General features: G+C 42.1%; 1 pseudogene; it reads left to right on the top strand.

The window, feature by feature from the left end:
- Positions 1–5699: 5699 nt before the first annotated feature.
- On the top strand, positions 5700–6027 carry LOC101595131 (annotated as a pseudogene).
- Positions 6028–10711: the final 4684 nt, after the last annotated feature.

The following is a 10711-nucleotide window of genomic DNA, read 5'->3' as shown; positions in this document are numbered from 1 at the left end:
AGAAGTAGCCTTCTTTGTCTTTTTTGATTGTTTCTTGTTTGAAGTCAACTTTATCCAATATTAATATAGCTACACCTGCTTGTTTCTTATTCCCATTTGCTTGGAATATTGTTTTCCACCCTTTCACCCTGAGGAGGTTTCTGTCTTTAGTGGTGAGGTGGGTTTCTTGAAGACAACAAATTGAGGGGTCTAGTTTTTTGATCTATCCTGTTAGTTTGTGTCTCTTGATGGGTGAATTAAGGCCATTAGTATTTAGGGTAATGACTATGAGATTTTATTTGATCCCTACCATATTGTGATGGTATATGTGGGTTGGTGTTTTTTCATGGACTTTGAAGTTTTTTGTGCCTACTTTGCATTTGGTTATTGGGCTCTGCTTTTTTTTTTTAATTTTTATTTATTTATTTGAGGACGACAGACACAGAGAGAAAGACAGATAGAGGGAGAGGGAGAGAGAATGGGCACACCAGGGCCTCCAGCCTCTGCAAACGAACTCCAGACACGTGCGCCCCCTTGTGCATCTGGCTAATGTGGGACCTGGGGAACCGAGCCTCGAACCGGGGTCCTTAGGCTTCACAGGCAAGCGCTTAACCGCTAAGCCATCTCTCCAGCCCTGGGCTCTGCTTCTTGTAGGCATTTGAGTTTGGTTATTTGTTTCTTCTCTGTGGAGAATTTCCTGGAATACTTTCTGTAGGTTTGGTTTTGTGTTCTTATAATTGTAAAGCTGAGTTTTGTCATGGAAAGCTTTCCTTTCACTATCTATTATAAGGGAGACTTTTGCCGGGTAGAGTAGTTTGGGTTGGAAGCCACAGTTTCTTAGAGTTTGGAGAGTTTCATTCCAAGCCCTTCTAGCTTTCAGAGTTTCCATTGAGATGTCTGAGGTAATTCTGATGAGGTGTCCTTTGAAAATGGTGTGCTGTTTTTCCCTAGCTGCTTTGAGGATTTTCTCTTTGGTGTCAATGTTTAGAGTCTTATTGATAATATGTCTTGGGGAGTTTCTCCTTTGGTCTAGTTAGTTAGGAGTTCTGTTTGCTTCTTGTATCTTGATGGGCCTTTCTTTTAAGAGACGGGGGAAGTTTTCTTCAATTATTGTGTTAAATAAGTTCTCCATGCCTTTGGTCTGAAATTCTTCTCCTTCTGGTATTCCAATTATTCTTAGATTAGGACGTTTAAGTGTATCCCACAATTCCCTCATGTTCTGTTCACAGGAACTTTTGAACTTACTGAAATTTTGGGACTCTGGAACTGTTTCTTCCATCCTGTCTTCCAGATCAGAGTTTCTATCCTCCACTTCGCTGACTCTATTCTTGAGAGCCTCTAGCAAGTTTTGGACTTGTTCAATTAAGTTTTCATTTTCTACTACTTTCCTATGTTTCACTTCCATCGCTCTGTCCAGCTCCCTTTTCACCTCATTTTCTGATTTTCTTGATGATTCTTGGAAATCATCCTTGCATTTCTTTATGTTTTCATTTAGTGTGGCCAGCTGATTTTTAAGGTCCTCTTTTTTTTCACTCTCCCTCAACTCTCTTAGCTGTCTTTGAATTCCTTCCAGTGTCTTATCATATTGCTCTAGCTTAGTGATGGTAGCATCCACATGATTATCTGTCCTTTGTAGCTTTCCTGCAAGTTTCCTGCAGTAGGTTGGTCAGGGTTGCATTGCTCATAGCTTCCACTTGATGTTCTGATCCTAAACACTCTCCTATGTTTTGGTTAGATGTAATCCTTGTTGGACTGGGTGATCTGTCTGGATTTTCTTGCATTTTACTTTTCATGTTATTTCTTTTGCGCTGTGGTCTACCCATGTCAGTGTATGGGCAGGTATGTGGGTGGAGCAGCCTAGGCTCTAGCTCAATGAGAATCCACGGCAGCCTGGGGCAGTTGCAAGCAGCCTGGGTTTTTGCTCTCTCTTGCCAAAGCCGCCTATCTACTGCCTGACAGGGGCACCAAAGTTGCCTGAATTCTCACCCAGTAATGCACCAAAGCTCCCTGCCTTTGAGCTTGAAAGGGGACTAAGGTAGCAAGCCCTGAAGCTGCCCAAACTCTGGCTGGGAACACTGGGACCTGCAAACAGTCTGCGCTCTCCCGCCTCAGGGGAGTGGGGGATGGGTGGTGACGGACAGGTAGGGGATGGCACCTGAGCTGGCGCTAGTGACTCAGTGTGGACTTGTGTGGCCCTTGCTATGGAACTGGGCCGCTGCATGTGCAATTGTAGTGCAGAGGCAGCTGATGTGGGCACGGGATCGGGACACAGCAGAGGCTGGCCAGTGGGCAAGCGATCGAAACACAGCAGCGGGGGTCTGGCAGCTGCCTAATCACAGCAGAGGTGGCCACCGTGGGTGTGCAAACCAAGCACAGTGTGGCGAGCCAGCGAGCACGATCAGAGCACAAGGGCGGAGGTCCCCACTCGGTCAGTGCAGTAGGCTGGCAGGCGCGCAATGGGAGCACAGCTGCTTGGGGCACGGGGCACAGCTGCTGTATGTGGGGCGTAGACTACCCACCAGAGAGGGGATTCCCTGTTTTTCCCCACTCTGTGCCCTCCCACTGTCAAGAAGACCCTGATAACCCTTAATTTCTTGCCTTTCTTTCCCCCGTATCTGCAGCGCAGCTAGGCGGTCGCCATGTTGGCCGGAAGTCTCACATATTGTCTTAATAAATTAATGTAATTTAGCTGGGTATAAATTTATATTAAATGCTATTTTACCCTAGCATTTCATATCTATATATTGCTCATAAAACTAATTACATAAGTGTAAATATGTAGAGATATGTGTTGATGAATTGTTTATCATATCAATAATTCAACAAAATAGAAGACTTAGTTAAAATGTGAATGAATTCACATATTCATATGACAGATACTTTTAAATACACTGATTAAGAAGTTGTTATATATATTATGTGACAACCATTGTGACAAGTGCTAGAGAATAAAAAAGTGCAAAAGTCACAGAATTTTATTTTGAAATGTAATTTAGGTAATACTACAGACACTTAGAATGCAATTTAAAATTTTAACTTTATAGTAAGTTATAATTAAGAAATATCTGGATGCTATGAAAATACATGATACACAATGTATATCCATCCTATGCTATGCTATTCATCAGAAAAAGCTTCTTTAATTGACAAATTTGCAACAGTGTATATCAATAATGAATACAAGTCATCTCTTGTTTTCTAAGTAATAGGATTCTTCACCTTTCACCGAACAAAAATATTGTTGTTGTTTTGTTTTATGATCAGGCTCCTCTATGTAATCCTAGCTGGCCTATAACTCACTGTGTAGACCACATCAACCTTAACTTCAGGACAGCCATCTTACTCTGCTTCCTAAGTGCTAGGGTTACAACACTTGGTAAAAGCATATTTTAATTTACTTGTATGTAAATTTCTAATGATAAAGATGAAAGAATCAAGTGTTTATATTTAGTATTTCATATGTTCATTTACTGAGTCACATGCTTACTCATATATTTTGCACAATGACAAGTTATATCAGAAATATGACCGTGTTCCACTTTATAATCATGGAACGGAGCAATGTCTGGGATGGACTCCTAGTTCTGTCTTTTAATACTTATGATCTTGGACAAGTTTTCACAGTTGTAAAATGGTGATAATGATAGTTACTACTTCATAGGGCTGGAAGGGAATTTAATGCTTAAAAACTAAGTTTTCAAGGTGAGTGGCTGGCATATAGTGTCAAGGAAATAGTACTTTTCTGTATCTGCCTCTTACATCGACTGTTGTATTAATAATGACATCTAGGTAATGTCTGAGAAATACTTTCATTTTTGCCCAAATCACATTTTACAGCTCTAAGACACTGTCACTGTAATTTTTATCCCAAGTAATAAATATGCATTTAAATAATATTCTGCTAGTGTTACATTCATTATCTACACAAGGAATTAATTCACTATAAGGTCCTTTATTTTATCTTCTTCTTTCCCTCTCTATTCTAATTTATTTCCATATTTATAAATGCAATTTTTTTTGTTTTTTTTTTTAACCAAAGCAATACCTGTTAATGGCAGCTAAAATCAAACAGAATTTTGTTTGTTTGTGACTGGGTATAATAATGTTGCTCAAACCCATATCAATGCTCCTGCCTCAGCCTCTTGAGTGCTAAAATTACAGCCTTAAGTCATCACATCAGACTCTAAGACTTTTTAGAGACCAATCTAGACAACGTGTGTGCCAGAAGTCAGGCCTGCCCATTCAGCCTGCAAGGGGATTTCCAGCCCACAGAAGCAGAAGGCCGGCACAAGCACCTGGCTGACCTGGGGATCTCCAGCCAGTGCACCCAACGAAAAACAAGCCTCTGCACCTGGCCATCTTCCCCCACTAGGCCTGCACCAGAGAGCTCCAACTAGTGGGACACCAGACTCCCATCAGTAAGCTTAACCCAGGGTCACAAATATAATACAAACAAGGATAGCCTATAGATGGGCATATCCAGATAGGCTGATAAAGAAAGAACACTATTGTTACTCAGCCTAAATAGCTGCAAAGAACCACAAAAACACCAGTGGCATGGCCTATAGGAGGTCTAGAAGCAGACAAAACCAACCATCAACTAGTAGTGAAAGAGGGGAAATTACTGAGGCTCCAGTTTCAGAAAACATGTAATAACGGCATAAAATGTCAAATAGGTTCAGACACAGTATAAGTGGGAGACTTTAATACCTTAGTCACCTATTTATATAGGTTTTCCAAATTAAAACACAGCAAAGATATTTAAGATTTAATTTATATAATAGACCAGTTCAATTTAAAATGTCTACACTTCAGCAACTCCACACATTTTAGACTGCACAATATATTTTTGAATGAACAGTGAATCTGTGAAGAAATTAATGAAAATGATAAAACAACCTATCAGATCCTCAAAAATGCAATCAAACCAAATAGGAAAATTCATAGCCAAGGCGCACATAAGAAATTCTGAAGGATCTCAAATAAACAAGCTAATTATGCAACTTAACGTGCTAGAAAAACCAAAGGACCCAGGTCCAATTCCCCAATACCCACATAATGCCAGATGCACGAGGTGGCAAATACTTCTGGAGTTCATTTGCAGTGGCTAGGAGGCCCTTGTTCCCCCATTTTCTATCTATCTGCTTCTGCCTTTTTTTTCACACTCTCTCTCAAATAAGTAAATAGTATATATTTTTAAAGTGCTAGAGAAAGAAATGATTAAGATTAGGACAGATAGCTTAGTGGTTAAGGCACTTGCTTGCAAAGCCAAAGGACCTAGGATTGATTCCCCAAGGCCCACATAAACCAGATCCACAGGGTGTTGCATGCATCTGGAATTTGTTTGCAGTGGCTGGAGGAAGCCCCGGTGCATCCATTTTCTCTCGCTCTCAAATAAATAAAAATAAAAATAAAAATATTAATGCTGGTGAGATGGCTTAGCCATTAAGGCACTTTCCTGCAACGCCTAAGGACCCAGATTCGATTCTCCAGGTCCCATGTAAGCATGTAACAAGGTAGCACATGCATCTGGAGTTTGTTTGCAGTGGCTAGAGGCCCTAGTGTTCCAATCTCTGCCTGTTTCTCTGCTTCTCCCTCAAATAAATAAATAAAAGTAAAATCTAAAAAACAGAAAAACTGGCTCAGGTTCCCGGGCTTGGGCTGGGTGAGCCGCATGTTGTCCTGTGATTCTGACACGGGCCCGCCGTTCCTCCGTCATCATGCGGATGTTCGAGGTCAACACCAACGTGCTCGCGCCTCGGTGCCGGAAGGCCTCCTCTCTGAGCCCACTCAGCAGCTGGCGCAGGCCAAGTACATCGCCCGGCACGTGGTCCCCGTCAAGTTCCTGGCCTTGGGCAACTCCAACGAGCAGGACGCGTTCTGCAGCCTGCACAGCATCAGCAAGATTGGCGGCCCGCAGAACCGAGCCTAAAGCTGCTGTGCGGCCTGCTGGCCCACCGCCTGCGCATCAGCCAGGACAGGATGTACGTCAAGTACTAGGACATGAACGCGGCCAACACGGGCTGGAACGGCTCCACCTTCGCCTGAGGCCGGCAGTGGCCTGATTTTCCTGCTCTGCCTCCCTTGGCATTCTGTGCTCTTCCACTCCTGCAATGCCATCCTTCCGGTTGGGAGAAATAAACAGTTTTGAGACCTAAAAGGAAGAAAGAAAGAAAGAGAGAGAGGTGTGTGGGGGGGAGAAGAAAGTGAGACAAAAAAATAAGAAAACACATATTTTGCTGGACATGGTGGCACATGCCTTTAATCCCAGCACTTGGGAGGTAGAGGTAGAAGGATTGCCCAGAGTTCGAGGCCAGCCTGAGACTACATCATAAATTCCAGGTTAGCCTGGGCTAGAATGAAACCCTACCACCAAAAACAAAAAAAAAAAAAAAAAAAGAAAAGAAAAGAAAAAGAAAAGATTAGGACAGAAATTAATGAACTAAAGACAAAAATCAACTAGAGTTGGCTTTTTGAAAAAGTTAATAAGATTGGCAAACCCCTTGCCAAATTGATCAAAACAGAGAGAAGATTCAAATAAAATTAGAGATGAAAAAGTAGTTATTACAATGGAACCCAGTGAAAGTCAGGTAATCATTACAGAAGACTATGAAAACTGGCATTCCAAAAAATTTGAATAAATAAAAATAAAAATTTGACAAAATAGATAAATGTTTAAATGTATATTATCTACCAAAATTACAGCCAGAGGAAATAAATAATTTAAACACAACTATCACAAGCAATGAGATTCAAGCAGTAATTGAGTCTTCCCACAAAGCAAAATCCAGGAACAGACGATCATTGCTAAATTCTATCAGGTTGTTATAGAAGAGCTAGTACCAACATTTCTCAGATTATTACACAAAATGGAAAGGGAAGGAGCATTACCAAAATATTCTATGAAGCCACTATTGTCCTTACACCATAACTGTGTAAAGGCACAACAAAAAAGGAAAAATTTCCCAGATGAGCATGGATTCAAAAATTCTCAAAATATTTTCAAACAGAATTCAAGATCACATTAATAAGATTGTACAACATGACCAAGATGGTTTATTACTGTGGATACATGGTTTGTTAAGCATACACAGGTCAATGACTGTAATTCATCATATAAAGAAATGTAATGACAAGAATCACATGTAGAGAAGGCATTTGGCAAAGCTCCACATGACTTCATGATAAAAGATCTGGAGAAATGGCATTAAACCAGACATATAAGTTCATGGAACAGAACAGAGGATCCAGATATAAACTATGTAGCAACAGCCATCTGATTTTTCACAAAAATTTCAAAACTACTCATTGGGGAAAACACTAGCTCTTTAGCAAGTGATGCTGAAAAAACTGGACATTACATATGCATACACATTATTTATGCATTATATGTGTGTAGAAAATAAAACTAGACCCTAATTTGTCTTCATGAATAAGGACCAACTCCAAATGGCTCAAATGTAGGACCTGAAAATTTGAAATTGCATAGGCATAAGTAAGGCTTTCTGAATAAAACTTCAGTTGCTCAGAAAATAAAGCCGATAATCAACAAATTGGCTCTTTTGAAATTAAAATGCTTGTGTACAGCGAAGGACATGGTTAATTGCTCAAAGAGGCAACCTACAAATGAGAGAAAGCCTTTGGTAGCTATACTGCTGACAGAGGATTAATATCTAGGATATACAATGAACTCAAAAAGACTAAGTAAGAAAATATACAATCCCATCTAAAATGGGTCTATTGAACCAAACAGAGTTCTCAGAGAAGAAATACAAATGGCCAATAAACATGTGAATTGGTGCACTAGGGAAATGGAAATTAAAAATTTAACAACATTGAGATTCTATCTCTGATCAGTTAGGCTATCATCAAGAAATCAAGTGATAACAAATACTGATGAGGGTGGAGGGAAGAGTGACCTCAGTGTGTAACTTGTTTGCATGGTTTGGGAGCAAGTACTCTGTAGACAATAACTTTATGTCACAATGTAAAATGTTGGACATGCCTGCACTTCCCTTACTAACTTCTAGTTGTCAAGTAGTTCTTTTCTCTTCCTCTATTTTGATTCTTACTTCCCATCATACATTTACAGTGTTTTGATTTTAATTTTCCACCTCAGACATTAGCTAATAGCTATTGACTTACTCCACTAAAGAGTTGAGCTCTTTTACAACCTTTCCAAATTTTCCATGTTCCTTTACTAGAATGTATGGTCTTGGAACAGTTTTAAGTGAATAGTCAGTATCTACATAATCTTATATTTATTGTTCATATCTATGTCACTCATAGTATTAAATTATGTTTATACAATGCACAGATTAAAACTGCTTCATAGAATAATAAGTTGTTGGAGACAGGAGATGAGCCCTGAACAGACCTTTGCCCTGAGATAACCTCTGTCCTGAGCAATTTCTGCCCTGAGCAACTTCTGACCTTTCCTCATCCCCCCACCCTGCCATACCTAACTGATTCCGTCCCCCCACCCCGCCACACCTAACTAATTAACACCCTGCCTGGCAACTGCAGAGAGAATTTTTGGAATAACCACAAACTGTCCTAGGCCAAAGGCCAAGAAGATTCTGTAACTTTCCACCACCTGCCTCCTCCAGCGCCCCCCCCACCCAAAACCCTAACCCTAACCCTAACCTTTAAAAAGGCCGCTGTGGCTCAATAAAATTGGACTCTTGACAAGTGTACATTTGCTTGAGTCTCTTCCTCTCTCTTGCCCATCTTATTTCAGGTTAGGGTCCTCCTCGCCCCCATGAATAACTAGGTCCCGCGGGACGGGACACGTGGTGCCCAACGTGGGGGCTCGAGGCACAGACCCCTACCGGATGGAGACCCCTAATTCAGCGATCTCCAGAGGATTTGTTAAGTGGTCACCGCTTCTCCGCCCAAGAAGACGGCAAGACCTGGTAAGTTTTCCCTCTTCATTCCGTCCCATCGAGATGGGCCATTCATTGTCTAAAGAGGCTTCTTTCATAAAGGATTTAAAAGCCTCTCTCAGAGAGCGAGGAATACGGGTAAAGAAAAAGGATCTTCTACAGTTTTTTATTTTTTTTGATAAGACATGTCCATGGTTGATGATTGATGGACCTAATATTCATCCCAAAAAGTGGCAAAGAGTAGGTAGAGAACTAAATCAGAAGCTCACTGAGGAAGGCAATGACGCACTATCCCCAACTATTTTCTCTTTCTGGGGCTTAATTTGAGACATTGTCAAGGAAGCAAATAATGACTCTGGTAAACGCCACCTTCTCTCTGTGGCCAAATATTATCTCTCGTCTTCACAGCCTGGCTCCCGCTGCCCTTCGCATCCCCCCTCTCGAGTTTCAGACTCCTTTTCTCTCATTGATGTTTCTGACTCTCATACTTCTGACCCTTCGTATCTTCCCCAACTTTACCCTTCACCACCCCCAATTGACATTTCTAACCCCCTATAACCAATTGCCTCACCTAATCAATCCTGTTCTAAAGAAACGACCTACCACTAAACCTCAGCCTCCTACTGGTCCCTCATCCTCTTCCTCCCCTCCAGATGACCCTCTCGATCCTGGCAATGCAACCACCTTAAAAGGTGAGGCCGCCCGTTGTCACAATCTTGATCGGCCACCCCTCGCCCCCGCTGCCCCAACTCTTTCCCCCCAAACTCTCCCCTCTGCTCCTCTTTTGACCTTGCCCTCTTTTCCTATTGTTCTTCCTAATTCCCTTTCTGAGACCAAGCTTCGCCTCTCCTCTCAAGTTCGAGATCTCACTGCAATTCTCCAACTTCAAAAACAACTTTCTCGTCTCTCTGCTCGCTGTTCTGCCAAACTCCCCGCTCCCCTACTCCAGCCCCTTCACCCCTCGTCTTCTCCTTGTTTGGCTTTTCCTGTTCTCCGCTCACAAACTAGACATGCTCCCGATCGGAGATCTGGGTCCCACCCCCTTGGGCCTTCCTCCTCTGTCCTTAATCGCGATGCCCCATCCTCTTCATGCCATCTCCCCGCAGTTTCTGTTCCCTTGCCTTCCTCTGATGAGGATGATTCTCAAAGTGAAAATGAAAATGAGGAGGAAGAAAGTCAGAGTATACCACGCCACAATATGCCCACCACAGCCCAAGATAGTCAAGGTGAGGAGACTGTTTATCGCCGACTTCGCTTTAAAAACCTAGAAAAACTTAACTCAGCAGTCAAGGACTATGGACCTAATGCCCCTTTTACCCTTTCCTTATTGGAAAGCCTTGGCGGGGGAGGTTATCTGACTCCTAATGAGTGGCTCACCGTTGTACAGTCGGTCTTAACTAGAGGACAATTCCTTTCATGGCAGGCTGATTGGGTCGACCGCTGTAGGACTCTGGCTAAGGAATACCAGACCCTGTCTCGGTTACTCCAAAAACAACACGGACAGGTCTTGGCTATGACTCACATTTTTCCTAAGGGCCATTGCTCCTCCTGCACACCAGGCAGATAAAATAACCTGGAAAAATAATTCCCCTGTCTGGGTAGATCAATGGCCCCTTCCTCAACATAAGTTAACAGCAGCCATACAGTTGGTGCAGGAACAATTAGTGGCTGGTCATATTGAACCCTCCACCTCCCCCTGGAATACACCCATCTTTGTTATACAAAAAAAAAGGGGGGAAATGGAGATTACTCCAAGATCTAAGAGAAATTAACAAGACCATGGTTCCAATGGGGGCCCTTCAGCCTGGCCTCCCATCACCAGTAGCCATTCCTAAGGGCTATACTAA

The sequence above is a fragment of the Jaculus jaculus genome, chromosome 5 (assembly GCF_020740685.1).
Source record: "Jaculus jaculus isolate mJacJac1 chromosome 5, mJacJac1.mat.Y.cur, whole genome shotgun sequence".
Taxonomy (NCBI): Eukaryota; Metazoa; Chordata; class Mammalia; order Rodentia; family Dipodidae; genus Jaculus; species Jaculus jaculus.
Note: the sequence above shows the minus strand (reverse complement) of the source record. Positions and strands in the feature narration are given on the sequence as shown.